Here is a 17,280-nt window from a genome sequence, read left to right as displayed (position 1 = left end):
TTAATGTTTGATTTCCATAAGATGTGATGAATGACAGCATATGACTCTGTGTTTCTCAAAATGCTTATGTGGTTTAGATATAACATTTCATTTTAATTTACCTGTGTCTAAGCATCCATACCCTTGATCAATAATTGTAATCATTATGCCTTTATTGTACACCATGAAAAAGTATCATTCACGAATAATTGGTCAAATTACATATTCTCAGACTAATAAAAAAAAACTTTTGCAGAACAGACACACCATTTCCCCGATATTCCTAATTGACAATACCAATTGTTCGTTATCTTCTCCCAAAAACGCACCAGTTGGAGTGTACCAATTTCACGAATAAAAACGACGCTCTCTTTTTCTCTATCCCTCCAAGTTTCGATCTAAATTCCATAGCGAATAAATTCTCCGTGGGTGGGTTTATTCTTTACGAATCACGAGTATATTCTTTGGTTCATTTAATTTGCAGGTAACTGCAGAAAAACTTCTCTTCTTAGATAAATTTTAATCGTTCACTTTTAATCATTTGACAATTTCATCTCACTTTTATGTTTTATTTGGATTGGTTAGTCTCACTTTGTCAATTACAAATTGCTGCCGCCAGGTATGCTTCCGAATATTTATTATTTCTAAATATTTTTTGCTTTTTTAAAACTATATTTTCTTTCAGAATCGTTGTCTTCTTTTTCACTACTTTTTTAAATTTTACATGTTAGTATGTTATTAGGTGTATGATAGCAAGTACGCAAAGCCCTGTTTTGTATCTTGGTTTGGCAACATATTTAATATTGTCCAGAATTGGTTTACTGAAATAGGAAGGGAATGACAATCATGTGATTCTACATGGACGGTGGTGTAGATGGCGATTTCTATCACTAAAGTGTAAGTAATTAACTTTCAAGATTATTCATTTGTATTTCTCCAGGTGCATGATGTGGAAGCAGATCGCTCTTTTCTATCACTAAGCGGAAGCAAATTGCTCTTTTCTATCACTAAGTGGAAGCAAATCGCTCTTTTCTATGAAGATGACCGTCCTGTAGATGGAAAGGGCATTGGAAGAAAACACTTTGCGTATGATGGGGAAAAGAGTTTGTTTACTTTGGGTTCCCTCCCACATAACAAGCTTGAGTTCACTGTTGTGTTAGAAGATTCCGGTTCTTCTAAGTATGCATACATTGGCTGTCCCACTTCCATGTATCAAACAAGAAGAACAGTACGTACAAACCACTCAAGGTATTCGTAGTCAATTTATGTAGTTGCTGATTGAACTACCATGTGTCTTTTTAGTTACGTGTATTCATTTTGAAGGAAGGTACATACTGTGCTAGCTATGCCTCTTTCAACACATTGCTTTGCCATGAAGAGATGATTAAATTTTTGAAATACACATTGCTAGGTATTCCAAATCATCCTAAAATTTGTTTGTCTTTGGATTCAAAGAACTTTCTACTTGAATTGCCTTAACTCGATGGAAAAACTCACAATGTTTGATTGGTTATTTTTGTTATTGTTTCTAATTAATTGTTGGGGTTTTGTTAATTAAATATTTTTTTTAAAACCCAGATGTATACAGGAGGAAAGATTTGCTTGACAGTTCATTTTAAACCATTGTGGGCGAAAAACCGGTATGTGGAATGTCATTTTTTCTAATGCAATTTAAGGATTGATGGATTGGTTTCCTTAAGAGTTGCAATTTTGTTGTAATTACCTTGATGCGTGGATGTTAGTAAGTTGTTGTATGCTCCTTTTTTGATTCTTTGTATGTGTTCCACTTTTTCCTCATTTAAGTACTTGAGTGTAGCAAAGGGATGTATATCTAAGTATCTACCTATAGATTGTAGATTCCACAACAACTCAATAGGGTGATACTGGGGAAGTATATAGTTCCCCCAAGAAGTTGGTGTGTTGTGTGTGTAGTAAAACTATGTACATATGTCTAATATTAGATATAAGTGAGAGAAAAGTGAGGGAAGGGGAAAAAGAAAAAAGAGGAGGGGTGGAGGAAGAGTTGCCTACCCCCCGCTTGCTTGGCTCGTGGATTGCAGGTTGACTAGAAACTTCATATATTCTGACATTCTACAAGTCAAATTGTTGTTTATAGAAATTTATCATCAAGCTTAAATTCTGGACATATCAAATCTCTTTACTCGATTTGATGTAGTTTTTTGTGCACATGGAGAATACATAAAATTTTTAGAAATCCACTAATTACGTCGGGAATTCTCCTGTAAGTGGTGCACAACAAGAGCTTGCAGTGTTGGAGGCTCGAGGTTTATTGACACGACCTGTCGTTTTCGAGGTTCATTCTACTATTTTTTTAGGTGATTTATAATTTGAGTTTTCTTTATTAGGTTTCAGGCGCTTTGGTTTAAGGGAGTCTTACATTGTTGAATATAATAAAAGTGAAGGGGCTGTGAGGAGAACAGACCAAATATTTCACAAATATTCTGGCAGAGTTGTGCAATTTGATACACCTGAAATAGTTATTTTCCTGAAGGAATTAACTGTATTTAGAATATGGAATATGGATATTGTTAGCCTCTTGACAGCTATGGATGCTTGGGGCAGGTTACCAGTGAATCATTGTTTCTTATTATTTCATACTTTTGATCATATGCTCTTATTAGAATAAGTATATTATTATCTTCATCTTCTTACCTTCTCTATACCAAGGCAAACCCATGTATCCGTTTTAACAAGGAGGGAAGCTTATTCACTGTTTTTTTGCAAATCACAATGCGATAAAAATATTGAATGGTTCTCAGTACACATTGACTGCCCACATTCCCGAGCATAGCCCATGAGTTGCAGAACATGGTATCCATTCATTTTTAAAATGTTCATATGGAAGGATAGGTTATGTATATTCATTCCTATTGGAGGATGGTGTTCTGTTTAGACTCCAACAAAGCTATTTTAAGGAGATTATGTAAACCTTTTTAGTCATGGCCTATAACCCAACATTTGTATTCATTTTTGTTATTACTTCTTCTGGCAGGTGTATCCAAAGTCATGGAGTGCAATTTATGTGGGTTTGGATAATGTTGGTATGTGAAACATAAGGGCTGAAGATTGGGCTCGTCGATTTTGGGTCGGCCAGTTCTATCTTCGAAGTCTACTACTTTGTTGAATCATGGAGAGATGAATATCCTATTCCAAAGAATGCTCTTCTCTATGGTCGTGCATCGTCGCATAACCCGGACCTCTATAATCCAGGTGATACCCGGTTTGATCCGCGAAAAGGGTGACAGGTTCCCGGACTAGGATTAAAATAACGGAATCTACATTTTGCACAAAAGAGATTGCTAGCTAGAGATAAACCCTCAAGTCAACCGAAGATTAATGAATTTTTTATTTCTTCTTTTGAGATGTTTATGTTTTGTTCTATACATTATTTCATCATTATTCTTGCAAGTCCGAAAAATCAAATCCATTTAGAAGGCTTCTGCTTCAAGAAACAATACATTAACTAATTTAACTTATCTCCAGTTTCGTTGTATACTTTAATGTTTTGAGGGAGAGGGAGAGAGTGAACTGTGAAGACTGAAGGTAGTGCAATGGACCAGCTCGAAAAATTCCCTTGTAATTATGGGTCAAGGTTCGCCACCCTTTCATGTCTCCAAACTTGGACATGGCACGTGGGTGCCTCGGGACTTAACAGGCCAAGACTGGATTTTGGCCCTAATTTTGACCCATTCTGAGTTAATCGGGCCATTGGGCAAAGTGTAAAACGTAAAACATTACAGAAGATATAGTGTGAAACATTGGTGAGCTATTTCAGAAGGTTTGAATAAAGCGCAAAACGTGTTTGGACTATACAATATATCCTTCAACCCCCAACTATAACATCTCTGTTACCACTAAAGGATCTATTTTTGGATATGATGCTCCTCTATCCTTCTTCACATGTAGTCTAGAAATTTTTAGTGGTGCATCGTACAGGCCTAAATGATTGTAAATTTGGAATAAAAACAACAATTTGTATATCAGTTGCAAGGCTTTTAGTGTTTCTTATATTTGGGATTGGTGCCATTGCTTTGGCAAGTAAAATAGTTAACATATTGGATCGTGGTGATCAGATCGATATATAAATTTGTGCTTCTACTGCCGAACGCTACTCCAAGTGCCATATTACTTGCAGGGAGCATTTGCCAACATATCTTTGTCATTTTTTAATTTGTTGCCATGTATTTGAGATACACAAGGAAGATTTTGTTTAAAAATTCAAATTTTTTGTTATGTTTACGTTCTCCAGCACATGTCATCATGTCAACAGATTGATGTTGCGAAATACCAGAGCCAACATCCTCAGTCAAATAGAAACAATTATTCAAAACCACCTCACCAGTTCATGCTCAACGAGCATGCCCAAAAGCTATATATAAATCTAGCTATACATAAACACTACACAATGGCTAGGACTGCAACAAGTACACATATTTGGAGGCATTCAATGTGTCACTAAAGCCTTATCTGGAGGAACTACTATAGTCAATTGGGAATGTCAAAGTGTCAACCCTTTTAAATTCTATTTTGGTTTTTTTTTAAATTCTATTTTGGCATCCATAATTTCTTCCTTTTGTCGGCTCCATACAGATGGTTTGAAAAAAATCAACAATCCATCATTTGAATCATTCAATCTCTTTATCGAAAAAAAAAAGAATCATTCAATCTCCATACACATAAAATAAGATCCACATTATATTGAAAGCTTTTAAATTGTAATCTTGCCACATAGCCATCTTCCGAAAAGCTATTATTTACACATTCAATTCACTCCACATATTATATCCGACTTAATAGATCTATAGAACAAATATTAATAGTGTCCAATGCATTTTTTATAATTGTTTCCCAATGTGATCGTTTCTAAATAAATAAATACTTTTGTTAGCTAGCTACAAATTCTTTCTCTGTCCAAGCTACATACTTATTTAAACCGACCAAAAAAAGAGTTGAAGGATTCGCTAAATCATTTTGAAGACAATGATAAAAAAAAAAAAAGTTATTTTTCTTGCATTTTTTTTAGATATTTTATTCTTCAGTGTAGAATAACAATTATGTTGCACACCATTATGATATAATATTCTTATATCTTACAGGTAGTACACTCATATGAATCCAACAATGTTCCTTAATCACATATAAATGTTCGACAAAATAATTACACAACTAACAGCACAAAGGTTAACTTCATTAACATAATTAATACCTATTTTTTTGATAAATTAGTTTGTGACATATGCACTAATAATTATATATTGACTAAATTACATGCGGTTAAATACCTTTTCGAATATATTTATTCGCAACATGGCAGAGCGGCAAAAAACGAATCGAACAAAGAATACAACTAGCGTATTGAAGTTTTTTTTTTCTTATTGAAGTTTTTTGTCAGACCTCAGCCTGTATTATTCTAAAACATTTTACATAATTCATTAAAACAAATGTAATACGTTATTATTCTAATTTAATTACATGCATTCATTCCTTGGATTTTCTCCACCCCAATTTTGTAGATGAGATTTTTATTCAACATGACACCTTTGACATACAGAAGTTCCGTCTATTGCAAGCAATATTAGAGTTTTTAATACCAGTGTCCAACAATTTTTTTTTTAATGAAGAACACTAGCATTTTTCTCAGTACCTATTTTTTTGTTAAATTAGTTTGTGGCATATGCACTAATAATTATATATTGACTAAATTACAGGCGGTTAAATACCTTTTCGAATATATTTATTCACAACATGACAGAGCATCAAAAATCGAATCAAACAAAGAATACAACTAGGTATTGAAGTGTTTTTTTTCCTTATTGAAGTTTTTAATTCACTATTCTAATTTACATGTGTTTATTCCTTTGATTTTCTCCGCCCCAATTTTATTTCCTAGCACGTGCAGCCCGTTTACTAGTAGTAATATAAAGAGAATAACAAATATAAAGATATACCGTTGTTTGGCCAATGATGCCTACTTCTTCAATAGCTAATTATTTTATAAAGTAGAAAGAAAAATTACAATTACTCATTTCAGTCTCTCCCCTTATTAGATCACTCATATATCTTTACAGGTTTGTCTCTATGTAAATGTTATCTCTCAATCTTGATTGTTTTCAAGATCGAGTTTTCTCTCTCTTGTGTTGTCTTGGTTCGTGTGTTAGGTTTTACAAAAAACCCCAACATATATTGCAAACTCGCGGTTTCACAAAAATAGAATTCTGCCGAAAATAGGCATGGGCGCGGGCGCGTCTTGGGCAAGGCCAATGTCGAGCGCGCTCCCCCTCAAAGTACTGAAAGTTGTTCACGGCATGGGGCGCGCCTTAGGCAAGACCAAACTGAGCGCGCGCGCGCTCAGCCTTCTTCACGCAAACTGAACTTCTTTCTCTTCTCATGTGAGGGATAACTCCAACACTTTTTTGACTCTTAATGACAAAGATGTGTTTTATGATCTCAAACAAATGCTCATTCAGAGCAACAGTCCTGTCCCTGCTGAGCTTGAAAGGCACGAAGCCTCAAAGTTCAAGCCCGGAACAATTCCTGATACTTCCAGGCATAGTTCGGAATTTTGGAATTCTTGAAATTCCGATAAATTCAAAAATTGAAATTCATCAAATTTCGACCTCTATTATATTTGGAATTTCAACTGATTTCAGAATCATCCATATTTCGACTCTATATTGGTTTTTCCGGTTTTTTGTAAAACCAAAATATTGAATGGAATTCCAAAGTTTCGTTCGGAATCACGAACACTGCTTCCAGGACTCAGCGATACTGTTTATGCTCATTGATGACTATGGTTTGTGAATATGCTTGAGTGATTATCTGTTAATCTGTTATGGGGTGCATGCGCTAGTCCTTTTGAAGAGACTTGTTACTGCCAATTCTGAGTCTTACCTCAGGCACATTACTATTTTTTTGGATGTATTAAGGTATTCTGTATGAACTTTTTATCCAGAGTGATGGTTAGTTTATTTGATGTGGAACTTGTCATGCTATATGGTCTGCACAGAACTTGGACCTTTTCATGATCAATGGCATTTTGGATTCAGTATACTACTACATGTGTACCCTTGTCACCTTGTGGAGCTGCCTTGAGCATACAATTATGACATTTTGTGGTTCAGTTTCTTATGATTGAATTTGTGATATTTTGAAAAATCTCGTGTGCCAGCCCTACTATATATGTATCTTTCCTTATTTTTCTTGTCTATGTCATTTTATTGATTTTATATACGACCCTGGGTTTAACCATAGAGCATAATGCCAAATGGTATCTCTGTAGTCTGTACTATACGTAGGTGTTGTAGCCATAATCTTTTTTTCTCTGCAAAATTATTGACCAAGGTCCAATGTTTGGGTGGACATGACACTTTGGGCCTTGGTCCAACATTTTCACAATCTCAATTAGTAGAGTATACCATAATTAACATGGACATTTAAATTGGACCAGCCTTTTTTCTACCATGAAATACCCTTAATAAAATATTAAAATCAATTATTCAATGCCTTTAAGAAGGGCTACTTCGTAATTTCAAATTTTACTACCATCTATACCCTTAGGATTACATAGTAACTTAAGGACGTATGTGTAAATTCAGGTCGGAAATCAACTACACGCCACTGTTCAATTGTTCGCGACTTATCCTTCATTAATTGCCAAATAATTACTTTTTATACCGAAATTAAAGGCAAGAAACCAGACGTCGCTTTTCTTCTTCTCTCTCCCAAATCTGAATAATCTGTCTTCCAAATAATGGATTATAACTTTAGAGGCAACTCCTGATCCTTATTTTTACATTTGTGCAAAGTAGTTATTAGTGGTCGTGGTTTTTACGTGTTACTAAGAAGGATATGAACCATTTTATCGGTGGTTTTCTGAAGTTCTTTTGATCGTCTGAAGACATTGAATTCCTACTCATATCAATGAGTTCTGACCCTATATATGCATTCTTGAGATTTTGACTTGGAGTTGTACCTACGTGTGACAGGATAGAGTATTTGATGAACATTGGGTTGTCTAAGAAAGAGGTGGCTTGCATGGTGTGTAGATTTTCTCCTTTACTGGGCTACAACATCAATAAAATTTTGAAACCAAAGCTGGAATTCCTTGTAAATACAATGGAAAAGCCTGTGAAGGACGTTCTGGACTATCATAGGTATTTCAGCTATTCCTCAAAGCAGTTTTAGAGCAAAGTACGACGCTTAGTAAATGGCAAGATATTACCAATCAAGATAGTGAAGAAGGGGATGTTCTTAAGGTTGGTTTTGATTCTAATTTTCGGTTCCTTAGCATATGCATACATTCCTCAATTAAGGCTGAGTTTGCTGTTTAAATAAGTTAACATAATGGATTGAAACAATAAAATCCATGTTGGCTTCTATGGGAGATGGAGAAATAAGCATCTCTGCCTATGATACTGCCTGGGTTGCTTATTGGGCCTCATAGGGGTGTTGTCAGAGCTCTTGCTTCCGAGTTAATCACTTTTCGATGTTCAATTTCTGTTGTAAATTACCGAGTTCAAAAGATCATTCATGGATGCAACTAGAGGTAAACTAAAACATTCAACATCTGATTGAGTTGGTATGCAGATTAAATTTTACCTTCAACTTATCCGTTTGGTTTGAGTTCGTATTAAACTAACTATTGTTCGTTTTCTAGAAAATTGCCAGTTTCATGTTTTCAGACGTTTAGTTGGCGTTGTTAGTAACTGTTTATTTAGTGAGGTGTGCCAGTGATAGTTCAACCAGGCACTCTACCGTCGCGTTTTACTTGGACTATAAAAGCCTTCTCTTAGTTATAAACCTATACCTCCACAGCATCACCAAGAACCAGTGATAAGTTTTTTTATTTTTCAGTAAGACTTTTCGTAATACGTTTTATCATCTTTCCACAAGTTCTTGGTCTCAAGATTTAAATGCTCAACTTGGCTCGAAATTCCATTAAGTGGAGTTGATTTTGTTAGCTGATAATGATTAGGTTTGTGTCTCTACTATTAGGCTTTGACAATATATGTCCAGCATGAACTCTGAAAGTTATCATGCTTACCAATGTTGTGTAACAACCTTGATGTCCTTTTAAAACTTTTGTGTTCGAGCTTTGAAGGAAACTCTTTAATTTAAAGATCCAAAAACAATCCAACTTTTCAAATTGCACATTATTGAATGAGCTGTTAGTGGTCCAATACCAAAAACTTCATATCTTTGACCTTCAGCATGCTATGAAGAGTGTTTAATTTGCCTTTGCTGTGATTTTCTTATTTAGATGAATGGTACTTATTATCAAAAATAAAGCAACAATGATGACTTATGAGCTTACTTCACTATCCTGCTGATTATAGTGGCCGGACTTCATGATATGGATGAATTTGCCCAATCGCAACTTATTCTAGCAGTGAGTACAATATTTTTTCTTTAAATGCTTATATAGTAGTTGTGGAAGATGGAATAAGTTATTATGTAATTGAGTAAAGTGGCAGGTCATAAAAAAATGTTATGTTGCTTCAAGACTTTGATCATACTGATTCGTAGACAGATATTTCCACTACGAACCTTTTAAATGATGAAAACCTTCATTGATTTTAATATGTTACGTCTCGGAAAATGCCTAGCTATTTTTTTCGTGTTTCTACACTGCGTTATTTTTTGCTACCTTTGTTGGTTTACTATGTTACTGTCTATATTTAGATTTGCGCTGCAATTTTAGATTATTTGGAAAAATAACGAGTCGTGGTTTTTTTTAGTATCCAATACTTTGTCCTAAGGCCAAACTATACCAAGTAGTCGGTGAAGGCAATAAGGTTGAAGAAACTGACATAAGGAAGTTACCATTTCTGCACGTTGTGGTGAAGGAAACATTGAGGTTGCATCCTCCTTAACCACTTTTACTACCCACGCCACTGCTTAACAACAAATGTTGATCGACGCTGCTAACTTGAACCGTTTACACCTTGGAAAAATGTCAGGCGAAGAGGGTGTACCAACTGAGACTGCTGCTCCAGTTCTAAGCGAGCCAATGGATATAATGACAGCACTGCAGCTGGTGTTGAAGAGATCATTGGCTCACGATGGGCTTGCTCGAGGGATCCATGAAGGGCACCATCAATTAACTCTGATGGTACCAGCTAACAGAATTTTACGTACACATGTGAATATGTGATTAAGGATATGCTTAGTGGAATTTTTTTTGTGCGCCAGATCATTTCTCCGCTTAACCACTTTCCGAACTGCATCAAAAGCCGCACGCTGTCCATTCCAACTTCTAGAGCAAAACCCTCTCGCAAGTCGAATTTTCAGGTCTTATCTCAATAACCCCCTATTAATTAACTAATTGTACTACTACTCTTTTATTATTGTTTTTTAATGTGTTTTATTATATGGGTCAAGTCACCGGTTGAGTTGAGTTGTGCTGTGGAAACATTGTTACCATTTCACACTGCTATTGCTACTACTTCTGCACTGTTGACTTCTATGCTTTCTGTTTCTCGACCTGGTCTTGGTTGGCTTCCAGAAGCTACCTAAATGTAATGCTTTTTATAATCATTACTGTATCACAATTTAATTATGTGTAAATCACGTTAGTCGTACATAACATAATTAAATATACCCCCAAGTGCTCCACTTGCCCCCATTATGAAATATACAAGGACTTCTAGCTGCTCACCTGGTGTAGTGTAGGTTGTTAAAGGCAGAAGCGAGGTAGGCAGAAATATTTAGTGAAAAATAGTTGTAGGTCGTTGTCAAAGGCGTTGCCAAGGTGACCCAAGGCGTTAGTTGAGAAGCCTAACACGTTGCACCCTTTGTTGATAATATAGGCTGGAACTAAGATTGTGATGTTATACTTGATCTTTCTCATAAGTAATGAGGATGTCAGTGTTAGCTATGCTTATACAGTAACTGAATATTTATTGTATAGCACTATAGCATTAAATATTGCATATGAAAAGAAGTGAAGAACACTTACCACTTGACCATGAGGAATGATCACTCACAAATAATTTTCTTAGTTAAATATGTGGTAGTGTTGTGGATCCTTCTTCTATTCTCTCTATTTTGCAAGAATACGAAGACCTTACATCGTCAGAAGTCATCCTTGCAATGGAAAGGGATCCAAACAGTACTACTATAACACTATTCCTTTTTTTTGTGTGCAAGTGTTGGGCATAACAGAATCATAAGCCATTAATCCTCACAAAGCCCAACTGTGAAACTTCCCCGCAATTGATACCCTGTCTCCAAATGTATATTAATGTGTAAGCATATACTGTTTCTCAGATATAGTTCCTGTTTGAAATCCTGTCAGGGTTGGATTAGCATTAGTTTTCCGACTCCAGCAAGTGATTGAAGTTTTACTCATGGGTTTATAAGCACTGACTTGGTTTAAAACCGTTTTGATTCCAGAGCTCAGGTAATTGATGAAGACTTTGTTGTTTGTTATCTTTATTTTAGTTTTACCAAAGTGATTATGACCTTGGGAACCATTCACCGTTTGTCATTTTCTTTTATATGTTGAGTTAAACTCATCGGAACCGCAAGTTTTAAGATTTTTCAGTACATGCATCACTTTAAACTTAAGTTTGTTTGTTTGTTTGTTTGTTTTTGTTTGTTTTGTTTTTTTCTTCTCTCTCTGAGTTTCGGGAATTCTTTTGTTTATTTGACAATGATGGAGATGGTGAGTACGTTCTTCCTGTGTTTAAAATTCAAACTGTCAGTTATTTGTTTCATGGCTCTATGTGAACTGTCCGGTTTGTATTAATTAATTATATGATGGATACGTACACACAAATAAATCTTCCCTTGAACATTGTATGCAATATAATCTTAATACATTAAAGTGATCCCTAGTGTCCTATAACATAAGAGCAGAACATGAAGTGTGTTAATTAAGCAAGTATGTCTGAATTCAACTATATTTGTCTCTTCTTTTTGTGGTATTTCTGAATTATTTCCAATGAATTGATCTGCTCTTTAGGTTACATTACTATTGAGGAGCTAGCAACAGTCATTGGATCAAAACCTAGCGCAGGAGGAACTCCAACAGATGATTAGCGAAGTTTTAATATGACAAGCTTCAGAATTCTGTTGATGTCAATCATGACTGACAGCAGTGGTCAAAGTGAGCCACACAAGAATGCCAAACCTGATGCACAAGCCACCTTCATAGGGTTCGGTAAGGTTTCATAGTCATTGTCAATCGTCACTACTCTTTCTTCCTCTGAAATCACCCTCATCAATGGAGACCTCTTAGGCGACATATATAGCAATTCCATTGCTGGTGACATCCCTCTCATAGTAGGCGATTTTCCAGGTGATCTAGCATAGACGGATCCTCTTTTGGTTAGTTGCTTCTTTGCCTTGGTTTTTCTTTGCTGGGGCCGCCAATGTCAGCAAAACAAGCATGGAATTGGTGTTCATCTTATTAGCTAGACTAGGAATGAATTCAGGCTGGATACTCTCTTGGCCAAACAAGTTAGGATCATAGTTTTTCGTCTGACCTACCCCCTCAATATCTCTCTGAGTAGCAAGTGACACATATTCTCCAACAGCCATGCTACAAGCACCCAAAGAATGAAAATAACAACTCCTACCAGGATCATATCCCACCGATCCTTGCTTGCAGCTGCCACACCAAGCATAAGTGAAGTAGTAGAAAGCAGTCCATCATTTGAACCAAGTATAGCGGCTCTAAGCCACTGACAAAGAGCTGAAAAAAGCTTTCAGGGTATTTGATAAAGATCAAAATGGCTTCTTCATATCTGCTAATGAGGTAAAACTTTTCTACTATAATGTATGTACGTTTTAGCTCTGTTTCTGTTAGTTAATCACTTCTACTAGCTACGTAAAAGGTATCAGTCATTCAGTCCCATTGGATGACCATTTAAATTGTAATGTCTGGCTTCTTAAAGGTCATTAAGTCATTAACATTGTTTACACGAATTACGTTTAATTGGAAGAAATAAATTCCATGTGTTTTTGTACGCTGTGTTGACATCATGCATATTTCGTGTTAATACATACCAATAGGAAAAGCATCTGTCAATTCACATTGTTCAAGTCCAGAGTACCTTTTGTTGTACCTGACAACTCAATACAATTGAACTTCTCAAACACAAGAGTTAATGTTTTAATCGACAATAAAAATCATATAGGTAACAATCAAGTTGTACAAAGCATATAAGGAAACCTGGAAAGGTTCAGATCAAAGAAGGGCGGTTTCTATCACAGACGGTGATCTCTTTATTAACAAACGGTTAATGGTATCTCTCTATTTAGATTGTAGCTTTGATTATTCATATATTTGTTAAATCCTTATTTTCATATATGTTTTGATCTCAATACTATGAGCCTTTTTATAAAAGTGTTACATAAGATTGCATTGCATCTCAGCGCCTTCCATTTACAGGGTCAATAGCTCCTCAACGGCATATGAGTCTTCCAGAATAAATACTACTCCGTATATAGTGATCAAGGGGTGGGTTCGATGGTGTGATTTATTTGCAAGGCTGGCAAAGGCATTGTAGGTAAATGAAAGCCATATAATCTTCATATTTTTAAGGCCATTAATCCACCTTGATTTTTTTTTTTTTTGTTTATATGTACTTTGGTTTATTTTTTTATAATCTTACATATACTCTGAATGCCGAAATGGTTGTTTGATAATCTCTTGAAGAGTATTTCATATCAAAATCAGGCATGTTTTTAAATTTAGCACTATATTTTGAGTCTCTACATTAGATAGTGATGAAATAGCATAACTATATGTGCTTAGTGGTATACTAATTGGGAGCAATTGAAGTTGTGGTTTCCCTATTTTCTCAACTCTTTGATCTAAAATGAAGTTGATCTGCTATTTTTTTTTTTGTTTTTTGGATGATAAGTTGGTGTGGGGTGTTGATAAAGAGATGAAAAGACTTTCCAGGACACCTTGGACTGTATGTACATCCAATATGCCTTTCTGTGTTATTGGTTTACTGTTTGTGAGCATGCTTTTATAGGTGTGTTCTCACTGATATTGTCAAAATATGTATTATTGGTGATAATCTCTCTCCTACCTTATTTTGAGTTCACTACGTTTGAGGTTGATGATACGCACTAAAGTAATTTAAATGTGCCTGTTTGAATTTCTAGAGTGGTTATGCATAGTGATGGTGTAGGTGACTTAGTAGAAGGAAATATAAGTAGAAGCCAATATAAAGCTAGCAGAGGTGACTGCGTAAGTAACTCAGCAAAATTGCTCTAGTGGCTGGCCAGATACGGTATTGTTTTTCAAATTGTCTATAGTGTTACCAGTTATATCTTTAAATTTGTCTTAATCGTGGGCCTTTGGTGTTTGAATGCATGCTTTATTTATGTGTGAAGACTGTGAACTATATTTGAATTCGAATGTACATTTTTTTTTCCGAAAAAAAATATATTAAGTGGTGTTGTTTCCTTTCAGTATTGTCCCCGGACTTTGGTTTGGAACTTTGAGACATATACTATTGTAGTGTCGTAGTTTATGTTTAAATCCATTAGACAACTCCCAGGCCGGCCACCTCACATGCCCCCAAAACCCAACAGAACCCCAACTCTTTCCCTCTTCTCTCTCTATAATAACCACTCACTCTTTGTGCTCTCTTCTCTTCCACTTCATATAAGAGGAAAGGAGAAAAGAAAAGAGCAAATACCCTTTTGTAGCCATTAAAAGGTTCTATACATGCATACTGTTATTTAACTTTCTGTAGCCTTATTGCATCCTTTCTTTATCTATATCACTGAAAAAGCTGATATATCCTTTGAACAGGGGCAAATGTTTGGAATTCAAACTATGTCCTGCAACTTCAGTTAATTTATATACTACTTCAGTGACTTGCCAGGTATGACAGTGTTATTTATGTTGTCTATAGCGGTACCAGTTAAATATTTATTTTTTCTTATTCGTACGCCTTGAGTGCTTGAAGGTATGGTGCATTTATTTGTGTTTTTTATTCGATTTTAGACTTTTGTACTTTTTCTTTACTTTTTTTTCTTTTTTGTTCTTTTTTTCCTTTTTACTGGTTTGGTATTCTTGATCTTAACGTTGGTTTGGTAGTTGCATTAAAATGGGTTCGTCTTTTAGTGCGGTTTTGTTGCTGGGTTGGGTATAGATGGTCCCTTCAATCTCTTCCCCTCTTCTATTATGTTGTGATTTCGTTCTCAAATCACGTTATAAATGGTTTTGTATTCTTTTGGCGGTGTTCTCAAAATTTGGTTTTGTGCTTTGAGACATAGAGACTATTGTATTGTCGTATTGGATATAGAATTCCAGTGGACGCATCCATGTACTATGTTGAATAGGTTAGTAATTTAGAATCATATGTACAGATTGTTTTAACGTGCTATGCAACTCAGAGTTTGATTGAGAGACAAATCAGCTGGAGGGGAGCTACATGTTTGATGGACTCTTTAGTTCTATTTATCACTTTAACTTGGATTCTACTAAAACAGATCTAATATAATTGGGTCTCCTCTCGAATATGAATTGCAATGGCTTGAAAATCACTGTGTACCCATTTCAAATTAATTGGAATTAACTAACTTGCAATTAAGTGAGTGTCTGTGTGAAATCACCAATTATACCTTTGTGTTCACACTTCTATATATCATATATCATGAAATGGAACTCTTGAACATGCAAATTTGCAGTCCAGTGCAACAAAGTTGTTCCTAGCTCAATTCTGATTTTTGATTCCTTTCTATATATTCTACTTAGAATTAGAATGGCTGCTAGGCATATGTATTTTGTGTAATGCTGAACGATATTATCAACTTTTATATATGTAGAGCAAAATAGTCTAGACTCTAGGGTTTAAGTTTCCACGTATGCTTAAGGCTATGAGTTAGACAACTAGCCATACCAAGTGCTTGATAGGTCTTCATTGAGGGAGTCTAAGCATTGATATCTAAAAACTACATACCCTCAACTCCAAATATTCACAGCACACAAGAATAACATTTAAGCACAATTAATAGCCACGAAAGTGTTACATAATTTTTAATTTGTTTGTACATGCATTCGTTTGAATAATTACAATGACGTCACTTTCTTACATATATATTGCACTTGCCACCTGAAATATTTTTTTCTTCAAGGATTGATGACAATTTTACAACGACTTCCCGCAGAAGAGGAAGAGAAACCACTTATTGGGGCTTTGGCCACAGAAGAGGATGAACAAGAGTCTGGTTTCATCAACGCTTTATTCAATTTGATTCATATGTATACCTTTATTTGAGTGACTCTTATTTCGGATATTATTTTCGCTTAGGTTTTCTCTCGAATCTTTTGTCAATAGCCACTTCTGTCGAACAACATGAAGTATGAGAGTGCTTCATCAAAGGTGAGTATCTTAATTATGTTGTTTTATATATATCTGATATCAGCAATGTAACATGCATATATGTTGCACTTAATAAGCTTAATGATGGTTTTGGACAGTCTAATTATTATATATATATATATATATATATATATGGGGAGGGATCAATATACCATGGTTTTCATACCATGGTTTATACCATGCCCCATAACTTCACCCACAAGATGAACTAGAACCTAATTTTTTGTGGATATGTCCAACAAACCATGAAGATCACCTCTACAAAATTTCAACTTATTTGATGGTGTTTAACAATGTCAAAAGATGATTGCAAAATCGAAAAATCTAGGCCGTTAAAAAAAATTCAAAGTTGTCAACAATTTTAAAATAGGTTAGAGGTTTCCAAATGAGCTGAATTTTTGTGGAGTATCTATCCATAGTTAGTAGATTATATCCACAAAATATTAGCTTTTAACTCATCTTGCAAAGGAGCGTGGTATAAACCATGGTATAAAAAACCATGGTAAACGGATCCCTCCCCTATATATATATTTATTTATTTATTATTATTATTTTTTTCAATGCAAGAATTGTTCTATGGGAAAATTGACCTTAGTCTGAAGTCAATGGCAGGTGTGATTTTCATTATGATTTTTTTTTTTAATACTTCATTAACCTCTATCTTTGTGTTATTGTGATTATCCAACTTATATCATGTCCATCATTGTAACGAGGTATTGTGAAGGGAAGAGCTAACATGCCAGTTGATAATATTTTCATTATATATAGTCGCTAGAGCCTATGATGGTCTCACCTAGAAAATACTTAGGTAGTCGGGGATTCATTTACCTTACTCATTTTTTAAAATTAATATATTTCTCTAGAGCACTAATATATAAGAATATTTGGTGCTAGAATTGTTAGAATAGTTGGTGGCTTTTGCATCCCT

General features: G+C 35.0%; 2 long non-coding RNA genes across 2 annotated transcripts; both read left to right on the top strand.

Moving 5' to 3' along the window:
• Positions 1-239: 239 nt before the first annotated feature.
• On the top strand, positions 240-3,077 carry LOC147523166 (uncharacterized). The gene is made up of 3 exons (XR_015196079.1): positions 240-1,227; positions 1,558-1,619; positions 2,993-3,077. It is a non-coding gene; the product is annotated as an uncharacterized LOC147523166 (long non-coding RNA).
• A 9,503-nt stretch (positions 3,078-12,580) lies between these two features.
• LOC147523165 (uncharacterized) lies at positions 12,581-14,287 on the top strand. Its single transcript, XR_015196068.1, has 3 exons — positions 12,581-12,760; positions 13,397-13,514; positions 14,122-14,287. It is a non-coding gene; the product is annotated as an uncharacterized LOC147523165 (long non-coding RNA).
• The last annotated feature ends 2,993 nt before the right edge of the window (positions 14,288-17,280 follow it).

Source organism: Coptis chinensis, chromosome 1 (genome assembly GCF_015680905.1).
Source record: "Coptis chinensis isolate HL-2020 chromosome 1, ASM1568090v1, whole genome shotgun sequence".
NCBI lineage: Eukaryota > Viridiplantae > Streptophyta > Magnoliopsida > Ranunculales > Ranunculaceae > Coptis > Coptis chinensis.
The sequence above is the reverse complement of the archived record's forward strand: the minus strand, read 5'-3'. Positions and strand labels throughout refer to the sequence as shown.